The 18,094-nt window shown below is 38.0% G+C and overlaps 1 protein-coding gene and 1 long non-coding RNA gene across 2 annotated transcripts in view; one reads left to right on the top strand and one right to left on the bottom strand.

The window, feature by feature from the left end:
• Positions 1-18,094, top strand: part of TASP1 (taspase 1) — a 259,816-nt gene that overhangs the window by 111,150 nt on the left and 130,572 nt on the right. The window lies entirely within an intron of this gene.
• On the bottom strand, positions 8,154-18,002 carry LOC145723844 (uncharacterized). Its single transcript, XR_014149172.1, has 2 exons — positions 16,607-18,002; positions 8,154-13,904 (listed from the first exon to the last, which is right to left on the bottom strand). It is a non-coding gene; the product is annotated as an uncharacterized LOC145723844 (long non-coding RNA).

The following is an 18,094-nucleotide window of genomic DNA, read 5'->3' as shown; positions in this document are numbered from 1 at the left end:
ATGAATACCCAACTTTTACAACAACATGGATGGGACTGGAGGAGATTATGCTAAGTGAAATAAATCAAGCAGAGAAAGTCAGTTATCATACGGTTTCGCTTATCTGTGGAACATAAGGAATGGCATGGAGGACATTAGGGGAAGGAAGGGAAAAATGAAGGGGGAGGTAAATCGGAGGGAGAGATGAACCATGAGAGACTATGGACTCTGAGAAACAAACTGAGGGTTTTAGAGGGGAGGGGGGTGGGGGGATGGGTTAGCCCAGTGATGGGTATTAAGGACGGCACATACTGCATGGAGCATTGGGTGTTATACGCAAACAATGAATCATGGAACACTACATCAAAAACTAATGATGTACTGTATGGTAACTAACATAATATAACATAACATAATATAACATAACAAAATAAAACAAAACAAAATAAAATAAAAAGAAATTGTGCTAAGTTGTTTATGTTGCAGTGACAGCAATAAAGAAATGAAGTAAATGATGACAATAGGACTTTATTTTTATTTAAGATTTTATTTATTTATTTGACAGAGAGAGACACAGCGAGAAAGGGAACACAAGCAGGGGGAATGGGAGAGGGAGAAGCAGGCTTCCCACCAAGCAGGGAGCCCGACGTGGGGCTCGATCCCAGGACCCTGGGACCATGTCCTGAGCCGACGCTTAAGGACTGAGCCGCCCAGGCGCCCTGACAGTAGGACTTTATATTAAGAGTTTATTTTGGGGGCGCCTGGGTGGCTCAGTTGGTTAAGCGACTGCCTTCGGCTCAGGTCATGATCCTGGAGTCCCGGGATCGAGTCCCACATCGGGCTCCCTGCTCAGCAGGGAGTCTGCTTCTCCCTCTGACCCTCCTCCCTCTCATGCTCTCTGTCTCTCATTGTCTCTCTCACAAATAAATAAAATCTTAAAAAAAAAAAAAGTTTAATTTGTAGATCATAATAAAACTTACCTGTGCAATTCGCACAGTGAGTTGCTAAGAACTATCCATGAACTTGAAGACATCGGCAGGATTTAATATGCAAAAGTTGTTATGAGGAAAGCCCAGAGCTGTACACAAACCCAAGTCCATACCCAGATACAAATAATTCTGATGTGAAAAGCTGCAAAGAAGGAACTGCTGCTAAGATATGAAGCAAAGTCAAAAGCAGGTAAGACAAATCAGACAAGGGAAGATGTATATGACAAATGTATGACAAATATTTCAGTTGAGAATATTATATTTCTATATTCCACTAAATTTACTTTGGCATAAGTATGAAAGCTTAAAAGGTAAAACAGAGGCAAATCTAAATTTTAAGTATAACGAAGGACTCAGATGAAACAAATGCTCAGTAAATTTTAAATATTTATTGTCCTCTGACATGAATTTTACTACCTACATCTTAGCTACATGGGGCAAATACTCTCGTATTTCTGAGAACACACCACTATATCATCATAGCAGAATTCAAGCACATTATTATTCCATCACCAACATTAGTAAATAAAGACTAATGTGACAGATTACAACACACAATTTACCAAGGTATTATAAAGAACCAGGAAAACATTCTCATGTAGGGCTAGAATGGAAAGAAAGAAAGGGCGTAAACAGAACCCCTCAGCATTACAAAACATACAACACTAAGTCCCAGACAACAGGAGATGCAATGGTACAAAGTGATAATCTCAGTGATAATTAGCATATATGTTTGTCTCTCCTCCATAAAAAAAAGATGTTCTGACCCTGGCACTGGTGGACATACCCTTCTAACCTCCTCCCTCCATTACAATTCAAACCCAAGTCTGATTCCCAAACCCATGATATCCTGCACCCCAAACTGCCGCCAGCATGTAACCTGCTCTTACATTCAGTGTGGGTACATGCAGACCTAAAATACCACTGTAGAATTTTAATGAAGTCTCTAATTCTTTCATATCTAACTCAGATTTTTTAACATCTATCCATGCTTTCTTCTAGCCAGAGGTTATTAAAATCTTTTTTATCAAAGACAAAAGACAGATACACACACAAATAAATATACTTTTTCATGATATGAACAAAACATTCTGAAAATAAAAATGTAAGGTATCCTTTGGTCGCAACGTGTTATACTGTGGACTCAATCATGCTGTGATTCACTGAGAACCATGACATGTATTCAGTAACAAGTTAATAAAAATGCAAGCTGTTTCTACATTTTACATTATCTCCATTTTTTCTCCACGATTTGCCAGTATATCTTTTTGCCCAAATTAACCAGTCACCATGGACAGAACTGGTTAAAACACATTTGATTCAGCATTATGTCTTTCTGACCCCTCTATCAGCACCTTTTAGAGTTAGCAGTTGTTTTATCCACTTCTGTTTACAACAAGAACCTCAGCTAGTGCTAGGTGCATCCCAGAAGAGTCTGGAAACATAAATAACATTTCTGCCAGCAAAATGATCCTATCTCAGTGGCCCCTTATCCACTGATATCTGGCCTGTAAGTTAACTTGTTCCACTGTTAATACTCTCAGGGATACCTAGAGTCTAGGATATACACCAGATCTCTTTAGCTTTTGATCCACCAAAACACAATGTGGGAAGAGACTGGTAAATTGTATGGGATGAGAGTTATAGGCAAGGCACAGCTGGGGGACAGCACTACTCTGCCCATCGAAATGTTGCCTTACTACTTAAAAGTATGATCTATGGACTAGCAGCCCTGGCATCACCTCGGAGCTTTTGAAAAATGCAGAATCCCAGCTCCTCCCAGACCCACTGGGTCATAATATGCCTCTTAACAGGTGATTCATACATGCTAAAGTGTGAAAAGAATAGGTATTTTTTAAAAAAATAGCCTGAAAGACTGTTTCTAAAGATACATCATCAAGATTATTATCCTAAACAACTCTCAGAAATAGGAAGCCTAAACCAAGGTTTGTGTCTAAAGAACCACCATATACCTTATGCTGAAAATATCCAGGAAAAACCCTATGAGGAACCAAACACCCGTACTTCAAGCATCTGAGAGCTAAAGCCCTGAATTCCCTGGGCATCACTTTTTTTCATAACAGCTTGCCAACATCAGACATACTATGCACCTTCAGAAAGTGATGAGTTATACCATGTACAACTTTCATAGCAACAAATTATCAATTTACAAAACTCAAAGTCAACATATTGTGCCTCACAGTCGTTTAAGCTGGCAAGACTTTAAAGTACACACAAATCTGAAGTAGTGTGTTGGAAATATTTGATTTATGTTAAACAGCACTCTGGAATTTAAACATTCGTATGCTCAACCAAACCCTATTCCTAGCCAATCGGTTCACTGATCAGCTTACATATATCGTTCCAACATACACTGCCCAGCTACGTTTAATATTTAAGATTCTTAAAGACCTTTTTGTGTTTTTTAAATAAATCTTATTTCAAGTAAATTTCCTGAGCTGAAAAGAACCACCACCACAACAAAATAATACCAAAAATGGCTCTGTGCTATAAAAGGCACTGCTTATATTGAGTGAACTCTGCCTCTAACAAGAACCTTCTACAGAGGGAACTAAGATGGCAAAGCCACGTAGGCCCTCAGTCCAGTAAGGCGCACGAAGCAGCGTGTCAGAAAGAAATTGTTTTTCTGCTCCTTTTGATGGGTTATGCTTTCAAGTCAGGAAATTAGAAACAGGTGTGCCACAGGGCACACACATCCTCGCTCCACACTGAATAACACGCGTTTTCAATTTTCAAACATGAAAGGGACTCCTGTTGAATGAAAGAAGAAATGAAAATCCAGCTCTGTTTCTGCGAACCATATGAAGGGAGCTTAGAAAGCCTTTGACAAGTTGCTCGACTTACTCCCTCTCCAACTGACAGCAGGTAGTAGTCGACAATAGGAAGGAAAAGGCATTCTTTCAAGTGAGAACAATCAAAGGGAGAATTACATTAAGGATCACAGCACTGGCATTTTAACCCATCACTTGATCTTATGCTTCTGTTTCTACCATTTCTTCACCTTCTGTTTTAAAATTAGAAGTCTGTTCTTTCAGAAAACAACAACAAAGCAATGCAAAATAAGTATCTGGCAAAAAAAAAAGAAATCTAAGAAAGTACAAACATCAAAAAGAACATCTTGGGGCTCACCTGATCCACTATAACCCAACTCTAAATAATCTCTTTCAAAGAAATATTTACTATTCTTCATGATGTCCTGAGCTCTTCTAGGGTGCTGGAGACATTTCAGTGAGTATATGAGTGTGATGGGTAAGCTAAACTTAAAGGCAACTGGTTTTGGCAGGATTTGAGGGAAGGGTGTGTGACAGGAAACAAGATGTATTAATGGCAGCAGCAACAGTCAACGCATTAGGTGCACGGAGGTGCCTGCAAGTGACCTTCTGGGGGGCACAGTAGTATGCATTCCTTAGGAGAATGGATGCAGCAGAACTCCGTTCAGGACTAGCAAGCCTTTAGTATATCCAACATATCAACATATTTCTATACTGGCAATAGGAAACTTCCCTATACTATCAAGTATGGACATAGATTTCATGCCCTTTTAGGACACAGAACATCATGACTTCTCCTTTACCATTCCCAGACTATAGCACAGGATAAGAGCCTCTAAAATAGGTACTGTTTTATAACATGAGAGCAATTACAAGTCATCTTACATAAGAGCAAAATACCTGCACTCATGTATGCATGAAAAGACATCCTTCATATCCCTTAAAATTATATTTCGAAGAAGATTTAATGACACATTTTTCATTATACAATATTAAATAAACAAAGCATAACACAAGCTGAACAGTTTTGCCGTTTTTGTTTTATCTACCAAAAATATTAATACTGCCTACAACAGGATGGCAAAATTATCAGTTTCATTTTCCAAATTCTTTTCAATGAGCATATGTTTTCACAATTAGGAAAAAATCCATTCATTTAAGACCTCTAAGATACATGATAACCAAAGCTGTCATACTGAACTGGTTTCCTAGGAAATGACCTAGCATAATTCAGAATTCTACTTTATTTTGAAACATCAGTGACTTTACTTATGTAAAAAGCAGGAAATAATATATTAATAGTTCATCAGATATGAAGTGACATAATTAGAATAAGCAACAGTCTCAGAATAGAATTCCCATCCCAGATAATTACTTTAGTTCTTAGAAATGTGCTGGTAGTTTAAATACTCTGTTATCTATAAATGAACAATATTTCTTCCCTGCCCCACCCCAGCCAAATGGTCCAAAGAGTCAAGTGCTTTTAAGATGATAATGTCAGGGTTTTATCTATGCTCACATCTAGAAGTTACAATTCACAGAAAAAGATTTCTCATGGCATGATTCCCAACCTACATATTACATACCAAATTATTTCAGCTTAAGTAGCTGTTCATTACCCTGAGCCCCCGAAGATTCTTCTTGAGTGTAACAAGATTATGCAACAGGAATAGCACTGCCTAATAAGGCAGATAAAGGGAACGAGAGTGGGCTGAAGAGTCTGGATTCCAACTCAGTAGAACTAACAGCAATATATTTAACTTGTTGACCAGTTTTGCCTCCCATTGAACAATCTCAGAGATGAAAGATCAATCTTCCAAAAGCATGAGCATGTCCCTAATCAAAAAGATCCCTACTTCATACAAAAGAAAATTTAAATACTAAGTCAAGGCCATCTAGGACCCCAAATTAAGCTCCACATACCTTGCACTTACCCCTCTATTTAAGCATCTTCCATTCTCACCAGAATAACCACTCTCAACACTTCCCTTACCTTCCTCTCAGGCCTGAATCATCTGGGCTTGACCTAGCTCACTTCGCCTGTTATGGACTAATTGTTTGTGCTGCCGCCACCCCCGCCCCCCGCCCCCACCAAATTTATATGTTGAAGCCCTTATCTCCTACATGATGGTATTTGGGGAGAGGTAATTAGGGTTAGATGAAGTCATAAGGATGGCACAAGATCACTCCATCTCTCTCTCCTTCCCTTCTTCTCTCCCTCCCTCTGCCATATGAGGGCATAGCAAAAAGGCAGTTGTCTGCAAGCCAGAAAGAGTACCCTCACCAGTAACCGAATCTGCTGGTGCCATGATCTTGGACTTCCCAGTCTCTAGAACTAAGAGAAATAGATGTCTGTTGTTTAAACCACACAGTCTATGGTATTTTGTTATAGTAGCCCAAGCTAAGACACTACCCCAGTGTATTTATTTGTTCATATTCAATTCATTCAACAAACATCATCAGAGGCTCTACCTGATAAGTACCATCCACGTATCAGTGAAGAAAATTGATGAAAATCCCAATCTTCATCGAGTTTACCAGTAAAGCAGGGTAGAAAATAAAAATAAAGTAAATAAATGAAAGATATAAAATTAGATAATGATATATACTATGAGAAAAAATAAAACATGGAAAGAGAATAGGGAATGTTGGCTGAGAAAATTTACATGTTTAAATAGGGTAGTCAGGAAAGATCTCAGTAAGAAGGTGAACCACCTGAATAAAGAGTTGATGAAGTGGGAGGCAGCAGCTTCAGCTACTAAGGGCAGAGAGCTAACAGGAAAGGAAGGCAAAGGTCCTAAGGTGGTAGTGTGAGTGGCATGTTTAAAGTACAGTAAAGCAGCCAATGTAGCTGGAACTGAATGAGCAAGGAAGGAAAAGCAAGAGTTGGAGTCTGAGAAGAAAGTGGGGAACACATATATCAAGCCTCAGAGGCCCTTCATAAAGCCTTTGGCTTTTCCTCTGAGTCAGAAGGGAAGTGACTGGACAGTTCAAAGAAGTATGACATGATTTTGACAGGTTAGAACACCAACTCTTGTGTTGAGAACTGAATAATGAAACAAAAGAGCAAAAAACAAGGTATCAGCTAGGGGGCTACTGAAAGAATCCAGATTAGATGTGATAGCACTTTGAATCTATTGGTAGCAGTGGAGGTGCTAAGAAGTAACGGACTGTAAATATATTTAGAGAGAATACAGTTTGTTGTTGGATTGGATGTGGCTGCTTTGTACCTCTGACAAAAGTCCCTGGGGACAAGGTTTACAGCACAGACTTAACAGACAATCTCCCACAAAAGGGCAGAGGAAGACTTGTGGCTGCTTGTTAGGTTAAAGAACCAAGGAAGGGTAACATTAATTCCCAGCCCTTGAGGAAGAGGGCTGGCTCAGAATCACTGGCTCACAAATATTTAGGCAAAAGCCTGGTCTCATTTTTTGCATTTTTTATCACCCCAACCTTTGAACCTACTCCTGGCAAGCCATGGCCAGCCACATCATCACCACCCTCAGGGTTCCAGAACTATCCAGAGCCAAAACCTGGAAAATCAAAGAACCTACAAAATCAGAAATCACTGGGCCACATACCAGAAACCAAGTAGCAGAGCTTTCTTCTTGCCAAAATACTTTAAGGAAGGGGGATTGAAGCCTGTGTCTTCTGAACTCCAGTCAGCTGCCATATAACCCCTGGACTCACTGTTTCTCTTAAAGAAAAAAACATACTGCACAGACAAGTAACAGCATACCAATGTTAAGGTCAATCAGAGCATAAACTTAATCTCCTTCTTTTTTCTTCCTTCTGATCTTCTAATCCTCAATCTGCTCTTCCTTTCCATAGCCAGAAAAGACCACAGATGTATCTGACATTATGCATCTGACGTGTTACTGAAAAATTATGTGTGATTCTGACTTTGGCAAATTAAATCAAATTTTAAAGTACTATTTAAAGAAATTCCATGGTGAATAATCTTTTTGAAATGACATCCATCCTTCTATAAGAGGGAAGAATCACACGCACATTTCTTTCATTTAATGAAATATATGACATATAACATTGTGTAAATTTAAGGTGTACAACTTGTTAATTTGATACATTTATATATTGTAATATGATTGCCACTGTAGCAATAATTAGCACCTCTATCACATTACATGATTATACTTTCTTTTTAGTGATTGGAATAATTAAGTTCCAGTCTCTTGGCAATGTTGATGATTATAATAATCATTTGTCTTAATTTTAATTTGTCTAGTAAGCACTTACTAAGTGCAAGGCCCTGTGCCAGGCACTCAGGAAACACAAATATACCCACAGATCCCCTTTTCTCAAGAGCTTATGTCAGTGCTTAAGAAAGCCTAAAATAAATTGTTATTTTCACACACACACACACACACAAAGCTGAGAATAAAAAAAGCTTTTATTAAAATTTATCAATTCTAAAGTATATTTTTTTCCACATTCAAAATTTTCTGAAATCAGTCCATACATTATAATTGATGGCATCCTCCTGTGACTGCTCTCCAGGCTGCAGCTATGACATAGCGACCACTGCCTCTAGAAGGAGGTAAGCTGTTCCTGTTGTTGACCCTTCAGTTGAGTTATGTGCCATGTTGGAACTATAAGTTTTGAGTTTAATTGTCATTTACCATGTATTCAAAAGTATTACAGTATGATACAGAATTGAAACAAAAAGTAATTATGAGCATAAGAAGGCATGGAAATAGCAATGGAGCATGACATTGTTATCAGTGCAGCAAATACTTCTTGTTGGAGGAATACCCCCAAATTCTGTATTTTCTTGTAAAGCAACAACCATGTGTTAAGAGTGATGAGAAAGAAGTGTGTCATTCTATAACTGGCAGTCTTCCCCCCCCCCACCCCCGCTTAGTATATGTATCTTATATTGGTATATTTTAGTCCTGGATATGACACTAAACATATAGGCAACAAAAGCAAAAATGCGTAAGTGGGACTACATCTAGCTAAAAAGTTTCTGCACAAGATAAGAAATAATCAACAAAATGAAAAAGCAACCTACAGAATGGGAGAATATATTTACAAACCATATATCTGATAAGGGGTTAATATCCAAAAGACATGAGGAACTCCTACAACTCAATAGCAGAAAAACAAATAGTAAGATTAATACATCAGCAAAGGACTTGAATAGACATTTCTCCAAAGACATACAAATGACCAACAGGTACATAAAAAGGTGTTCAACCTCACTAATCATCAGGAAAATGCAAATCAAAATCACAATGAGACATCACCTCATACCTGTTAGAATGGCTAGTATCCAAAGGACAAGAGATAATAAAGGTTGGTGAAGATGTAAAGATATTCACAGCCTTGTACACTGTTCATGGGATTGTAAAATGGAACAGCTGCTACCGACAACAGTATGGAGGTTCCTCAAAAAATTAAAATAGGACTATTATAGGATCCAACAACTCCACTTCTGGGTATTTATCCAAAAGAACTGAAATCAGGATCTTGAAGAGATATCAGTGCCTCCATGTTCACTGCATCATTTTTCATAATAGCCGAGATGTAGATACAACCTAAATGCCCATCAACAGATATATGGATAAAGAAAACATGGTATATGTATAATGGAATATTATTCAGCCTTTAAAAAGGAAAGCCCTCCATATACAACATGGATAATCCTCAAAGACGTTATGCAAAGTGAAATAAACCAGTCACAGAAGGACAGATACTGCATGATTCCACTTCTATGAGGAACCTAAAATAGTCAAACTCACAAAAGCAAAGAGTAGAATGGTGATTGCCAGGGGCTGGAGGAAGGGAGAAATGGGGAGTTGATATTAATGAAGTTTTAGGGCACCTGGGTGGCTCAGTCAGTTAAGTGTCCAACTCTTGAATTTGGCTCAAATCATGATCTCAGGGTTCTGAGATCGAGCCCCACATCACGCTCCATGCTGGGAGACTCTCTCCCTCTCCCTTTGCCCACCCCCCTCAAAAAAATAAATAAATAAATAAATAAATAATAAAGTTTCACTAATGCAAGATGAATAAAGTTCAAGGGATCTGTTGTACAATTTGTGCCTAAAGTTAAAAATACTGTGTTATACATTAAAAGATTTAAGAAAATAGACTGCATCTTGTATTCTTACCATGATAAAAAAAAATATGAATCAACCAATTTTTTTAAAATAATGGTGTATTTTATAAAAGATAGTGACTTAGATTCAGTGACACATTGTTAAGTATTGAACCACTACTCTGAGCCAAGAAGTATGCTAACTGCCTTCCATATGTCGACTCATTCAGTACTCACAGATATTAAGGTAGATATTCTTGGTTTACAAATAACCCTTGCCAAGTCACAGCCAGTGAGCGAAAGAGTCTGCACAAGAACCCCTGTATATACTCTACTGCCTTCCAAGCTAGACAAATTTCCATGATGCCAGAACATTAGTCAGAGTTTGCACAGCTAGCTCCTGCCATACTACTCTCTTCCCCACTCCCCACTCATTCCTTCCCACCCAGTGATGAGAACAAGATGCTGGAGTTTATCCCTGAGGCTAATGATCAAATTGCCTGTCTGGCCTTGGGAGAGCCCTATCTTGACCATAACTATCTTCCCTCTGCCTTTCAATTATTACCTTCCAAGAACTATAAACATAAAATGTAGGCCAGGTCTCTAAATCTTCTGCAACAGCCTAAAGCACCAGTTTTTTTTAGTTTGGCCAAACAATTGCAAAATTCTGTGCACCACATTTCTTCTGACTTGGTCACCCAACTCTGCCATGTGTTTCCATTGTCAACCTCATAGCAACAGCCCCAGGAGAAACAAGAGTGAAGCAATCACACAAAGTCCCAGGGATGGAAGGAACCGGAGACTTGCTCTATTATCCTCAGGTTATGGGGGCTGATAACTGTTAGTCCTTAAACTTCAGAAGGATATAACATGACAAACTGGGCATCCAAATTTAAAAGCTGCACTCACTGGATGTCATGAACTAGAAACCTAAATTTATCTTTAGCCATGTGAAACTATCTTCAGTTGATGCAAGATGTGCAAAGGAGGCAATATGCAAGGGGAAGGGAAAAAGACCTTAATTTTACAATTTTAGCTTTACCCACCCAATGCATTCTTAACAGAACCAAATCAATGAAATGTGATCCTATTCCAACTTCCATATCACCAATTTAAAAAAGGAGAAAGGTGGACAATCCCAAAGAGATTGCATTTCTTTTCCGAAATGACAGTCAGGCAGCTTTCAGGATTTCAACTTAAAGTAGAATCTAGGTCTCCAAATGTCTAGACATGAAAGTAACACTTAACGATGACAAACCAACTCACTGAATAACATATTGACCAAAAATAAAGTCAAAACAACATATGATAACTAATACTACTTTGGGAAAATAAAAATGAAACAATGAATTATCTATTTTAGACTTCTGTTTGTTCAAATACCACAATTTTCTATAGACATAAGGCCATACTTAATTTGTGCACAAGCTAATTCCTAAATATTATGCATAGAGATTTTCATGTGCCACCAATATTAAATTAAAAATTAACTCATATTGGGGCACCTGGGTGGCTCAGTCGGTTAAGCGTCTGACTCTTGGTCTTGGCTCAGGTCGTGTTCTCAGGGTCGTGTGATTGAGCCTCCATGCTCAGTGTGGAGTCTGCTTATCCCTCTCTCTCTGCTCCTCCCCCCGCTTGCTGGCGCACATGGTCTCTCTCTCTCTCTCTCTCAATTAATAAATAAATAAAATCTTTTTAAAAAATTAACTCATATTTTATATTATACTCATCTCTTCAAAAGTGAAAGAATGAAAATCAATTTTTTGCCAATTATAATTAGTATGGTTAAGGTTCAACATTAATTTGTGTTTGGACTTCACCTGATAGGTCAGTGGCACACAATTATTTTTTCCACTGATGCAAGGAAATGGACAGAAGCAACAAATATGAAAATGGTACCAAGAGGTCAAGTCTGAGCAAAGAATAGGATAGTGATGGCAATAAAAGAGAGAGAGAACACAGGAGAAATTTGGTAACCAAAGGATGGGAATAATGAATAAGGTATTTCGTTGAGCCTGCTGAATCTGATATGCACAGATGATACCCAGAGGGACATGTCCAACAGGAAATCAGAAAAAACTCATGTGGCCCTCGAAAGAAAAGTCCAGAAGAGATAGACATGGAAGCAAATACCATAAGAGATTACTGCTAAGATCTTGAGAACAGCAATAACACCAAATCACCAAGAGAAAGCATATAGTGAAATGAAGAAAAGCTAAGAGAGGCCCAACCCTGGAGTTGGTAGCAATGGGAAGAGTCTGTGAAGAAGGCCAGGATGGAGCAGATCAGAGGAGCAGGACAAACCAAGAGAGTTCCAGGATCTATGCTATAATAGAAAGGAGAGAGACACCTGTATCAGAGATCACAGAGTCAAGAGCAAGCAGGAAAATAGGGCTAGGCTGGATTGGATGGTTTGTTAGTATAGTGATACAGAAACCAATGTGGCAAGAAACTGAAGAAAGGAAGGAAAGGCAGCCATATCCATCCTCCTGATAAAGCCTGATGATATGAAGGAGAAAGGCCTAGGACTGTAATTTGAGAGATAACACAGCAAAGGGGATGAACCAATATTATTTTGTCAACCACGCATACCACCACATTGAGAGAAAAGGCTTCAAGTACACCTGGCACAAGCATATGAAAACCTGGATCCAGACAACAACCATTCTGCCCATTAGCTGCCCCCAACACACACACACACAAAATTTCTAAATGAGAATGACTTCCTTTTTTTTTTTTTTTTGGTAGTAATGTGATTTGGGTTTTTTTTATTATTCTTTTTATTATTTTTTTATTATGTTCCATTAGCCATGTGAAATGGCTACATCATAAGTTTTTGTTGTAGTGTTCAACAATTCACTAGTTGTGTATAACACCCACTGCTCATCCCAACATGTGCTCTCCTTAATACCCACCAACCAGTTATCCCATCCCCTTACCCCCCTCCCTTCTGTAACCCTCATTTGTTTCCCGGAGTCCAGAGTCTCTCATGTCTCTCTCTCTGATTTCTTCCCATTCAGTTTTCCCTCCCTTCCCCTGTGGTCCTCCACTCTATTCCTTATGTTCCACATATGAGTGAAACCATATGATAATTGTCTTTCTCTGCTTGACTTATTTCACTTAGCATAATCCCGTCCAGTTCCATCCATGTCAATGCAAATGGCAGCAATGTCCACAATAGCCAAACTGTGGAAGGAGCCGAGATGCCCTCAACAGATGAATGGATAAAGATGTGGTACATATATACAACAGAATATTACTCAGCCATCAGAAAGGATGAATGATAATGACTTCTAACACAGATACAAAAAGAGGACCTACATTTAATTAAAAGTGTAGTTAGAGGAGTAGATGTCATAATATATACAATTTGAGGGCGCCTGGGTGGCTCAGTCGGTTAAGCATCTGACTTCGGCTCAGGTCATCATCTCAGGTTCCTGGGATAGGAACACGGGGGCTCTCTGTGCAATGGGGTCTTCTTCTCCTTCTCTCTCTGCCCCTCCCCATGCTTATGCACTCTCCCTCTCTCTCTCTCTCTCAAATAAATAGTTTAAATATACACATATATGTATGTGTGTGTGTATGTGTGTGTGTATATATATATATATATATATACATTTTGAAATATACCTTATATTTTCTGCCCCAACATTTTACTCAAGAGATTACCTAACTTTTTGAAATACCTTATTACTTTTATATCTTTTGTAATCTAAATTTGGCACTATCATGAGTCACTAGAGGAAAAAAAACATCAAAAATATAACTGTTATAGTTAACTCCAGAGTTGTAATGAAATGTTAGCAAAACATTTACACTGAGATACTTATATTGTGAAACAATCCTTAAAAGCTCCTACATATCAAAGATCTTTCATGCATAAATGCTCTTGTCTATGCAGTGTCTCAGCACATGCTTTATGTTTACTTAAAAATATTGTTTTCAATCATTAAATGACCTACAATGTTGCAGTTATGAAAAATGGTCATGAAAGCAGCAAATACCTGAGGTACTCACAGCTGTGGAGTAGGGATTATGAGCTCCAGTATTTTCAGCCCAGCAGCCACATCCATAAAGAGCAGCCTGGGAAAAGAGAAAACAGATACACAATGTATTTCAGAAATCTTATATGTAATTACTTGCTTTCAAAAGAAGACAAAATCATACCCATCTAATAAAGCCTGACTTAATAATGATGCATATCAACTGGGAAATAATACCAGAGACTGTGTAAGACCTACCCAAACAATGGTTCTAACACTATTTTAAACTATATTTTCAACTACTGTAATAACAGCAAATAGCAATTTTCTATTATATAGAAAATAGCAAAAGAAAGTTTCCTAGACTCTCACCAACAGTTTTTTTCTATTAATAGAAAATAGCAAAAGAAAGTTTCTTAGACTCTCATCAACAGTAGTTTTTTCCTTCCTTGAACAACCTTTCCCCTATTGTAGTTTGTCAGCCAGTTCGGAAAAACTCCTTCTCTTCTGGCTCCTTAAAATCATTGTGGTTGCCTTAAAATAGTGATTCTCAAACCAGGTATATGTCAAATTGCTTGAGAAGCTTGGTGATAGGACCGTGGTTCCCAGATATTCTGATTCAGTGGTCTGGGGGTTGCCCAAGGAATTGGCATTATTAACCAGGGCCCCAGGGGGGCTGGGATACAGGTGGTCCTCCTGGCATACTCTAAGAAACCCTGTTTAGAAGAGCTTCTGCCATGCCTCCCTTAAAATGGCACAAAAGGAACTGCAAACAGTTACTACCGAAGGGCCCAGCATATGCTCACCACTGTGCCAGATTCTCCAGCTATAAAGAAAGGAGCCAAAAAGATCAATTCAAGCTAATTACTTTATGAGACAGTAGAACAGATTTATATGCCTGAAACCACCAATAACACAAATTACTATGGTTTTATAAAAGAATATAACAATCATCCCTATTTTGTTTTTAATAATGCCACCCAGAATGCCTGGATTCATCTCTTCAATATCCACAATGACTTCTCTGCCTTTGGGAGGGGAACCGAACATTTCACTTGTGCATTTAAAATGTATTTAAAAGCATCTAATTTTAGCATATTTTTTAAAAAGTCATTTAAAAAGTCATTATTTTCAATATTTTGTATATTTTGTTTTCTTCCCTCTTGATCGTCAAGAAGAATGGTTTCTTACTGTCAACTGATGCTTTCATATTTCTAGGCTTATTACATCTCCTCTATCCAAGCAATATAATCCAATTAAGCAAATGCATTTTCCTGGTAAGTACCTTTACTCCTATCCACCACGCCCTTTCCTGATTTTTATCTCTCACAAACTGTGTCTTCATAAACTAGCTAAGAGGGGCAAAATCAGTATGTTTAAGTTTTATAGAAGTATTTCTTTTTCCAGGACAGTCCCACGTGGAATGGCTTCAAGATTGTTCAACGTAATATCCTGCTAACATAGTCCAGAACTATCCTTGGTTCTGTTGTTGCTATTTTACTAACCAAAACAAACAAACAAAAAAAACAGTGAGAAAGTCATGGGAATTGCAAGGCAACGAAGGCGGCTATGCTGGTTTTTCTCTCTCCTTCTCTACCAAGGCATCCAAATCTGATATGCCAAGCTTGGTTCTTATTCCAAACTTAACAAATACACAGGGCTCTATAATGTGGAAAAACACCATGACCAGACAAAGGCTTTTTATAATGACTTCAAAGCATTGTACACATGTTGAGTAATCATTCCCCATAAATCCCCCTGTATGGCAGGCAAAGAGTAGCACAAAATTAATTATTCTTCCCTACCTCATCCCCCCATGGCATTGTGAGAGGCTTATACAATATAAAGGGCAGATCAGGGAATATCACTTGGAGCTTTGCAAAGATGTCCTCCATGAATCAGATTACTCTGCTCCAAGCATTCTTTAACCACTATGTCCAAGGTAACTGTGATACCCACTTTTTTTCAAATGTGAGGGACAAAGTATACAGAGTACGCCAAGCAGTGCTCTACATGTAACACGAGAGCTAAGTACTCAGCTTAAGCACAACCCTTGCAACTACTTTACAGACTCCAGGAATCATTAGTTCACTCAACAAATATTTATTAATCCCATAAGTAATGTACCAAATTGGTTTGTGCTCAGAAAGCTTACTAGATCAAATGGATTGTGAAATATTCTCAGTACAAAACTAAAGTTTGGAGATGGGGGAAGGAGGAGTGGTGAAGATGAGCAAGTGAACTGGGAATATGCCAGTTACACATAAATTAGATTACTTGCGTGGTATCATCATGTCTTGGTGACCTTAAATACTGGTTAGTCTGTAAAATAGCTAAAATGCTTAATCAGAAGAGGGATTTAGAGCGTCAAAATTTCTATTCCTTGAATGGAGGAAATACACAATGTAACTCTAAAATCATTTCCCACTTAAAAAGCAAGCAACAATATAGTCAGGTAGTGTTTACTCCTAAAGAGAATGACATTTGCAAAGAAAGAAAATGAAGATCAACTCATTTTTTTTTAATGTCTACTAAATACCCAACACTCAGCCTGTTGGAAGTAACAAAACATAGTATTACTGATTTTAAAGATCAATAAGAACTCTATTACTATGAGAGAGGTTTTTTAGAATCTGGAAAAGGTACCTGCTCACTTGTACTATGTCAATGTTAAAAAAAAAATTCACAGTAATTTTTTTTTTTTCAAAAGAAAAAATGTTTTGCTGGCTTAAAAAAATGGTGAGCTAGAAAATTCCGTGTTTTAAATTGAAAAGCAAGTTTAAAAACCCCATAATTACTTACCTGTCCAACTCTCCCTGGATGTTTCAAGGCCAAGCCTCCACTGGAGACTGCAGCAGCAACATTCCCTTCGTGGTCCACCACTACAGCGCCCACTGTGTCCAAAGTGCCTGAGTCATTCTCCTGGAGAGCGAACAGGGCATGAGCACTCACTGAGCACGGGGTGTCACAATTCGATATGACCACATAGCACTTCTCAATACATACATAATTCACAATTCATAAATCATACATAATTCAGCAAACTCCTAAAACCATCTATTATCAAGTTGCCACTAAAACCCTGTTCAAGTCAAAATGTATTTTCTACCTAAAAATCCTGAGCAAAAGGTGTCTTATTACTTTTCTCTAATAATAAGCCTAGCATGCCTAAGAGAGAAAGAAAAAACACCATCTAATATAAAATAGTGTAGCACAGTGTCCCCTTAATCTCCAGTTTTAAGTTCATGATTGAAAATCTGTAAGAGTGAAAAGATCTATGGCATAAGTGAGCCAATAAATGCAATTATTAGTATTTTTAAAAATATTATATACAAATTTCTAAAAGTAATATACTCAGCACAATAAATAAAGAGAATGGCCGTCACAATCTTGAAAGTATACTATGCTATAATTTTCTTTTACAATTCCTTGCTTGTGAGAAATTGATGGCCACCTCCTTTCTCTGCCATATTAATAATATGCTTGCCAACTATATAACAGAAAACTATACATTCCTGGGAGGCATCTTTGCGTTTCTGTGTCTTGTCCCAAGTCCCACAAACTTAAGGCTTTTCACACGTATTGACTATAAGCAGCTGTCTCCTACCTCAAAGATTTCTGGGTCACCTGTGCAAGACAATCAAACCTTACAATCCTGGATAAAAATCAGAATTAAAGAAAACAGGAAAAAAGTTTCATAAAAAAACATCTCCTTGTGTATATTAACAAGGGAGGCTACTGCAGGTCTTTAGGTTAACAGAAGTCATTGCAGTGTTCTCACTCTAGAATACTGGTTTTTATTTTTTTTTATTTTTTTAAATTTTATTTTATTATGTTATGTTAGTCACCATACAATACATCATTAGTTTTTGATGCAGTGATCCACAATTCATTGTCTTCATATAATACCCAGTGCTCCATGCAGTATGTGCCCTCCTTAATATCAATCACCAGGCTAACCCATCCCCCCACTCCCCTCCCCTCTAAAACCCTCAGTTTATTTCTCAGAGTCCATACTCTTTCATGGTTCATCTCTCCCTCAGATTTCCCTCCCTTCATTTTTCCCTTCCTTTCCCTAATGTCCTCCAAGCTATTCCTTATGTTCCACAAATAAGTGAAACCATATGATAATTGACTTTCTCTGCTTGACTTATTTCACTTAGCATAATCTCCTCCAGTCCCATCCATGTTGATGGAAAAGTTGGGTACTCATCTTTTCTGATGGCTGAGTAATATTCCATTGCATATATGGACCACATCTTCTTTATCCATTCATCTGTTGAAGGGCAT

This window comes from Leptonychotes weddellii, chromosome 10 (assembly GCF_054177405.1).
Source record: "Leptonychotes weddellii isolate Sample4059 chromosome 10, ASM5417740v2, whole genome shotgun sequence".
NCBI lineage: Eukaryota > Metazoa > Chordata > Mammalia > Carnivora > Phocidae > Leptonychotes > Leptonychotes weddellii.
Note: the sequence above shows the minus strand (reverse complement) of the source record. Positions and strands in the feature narration are given on the sequence as shown.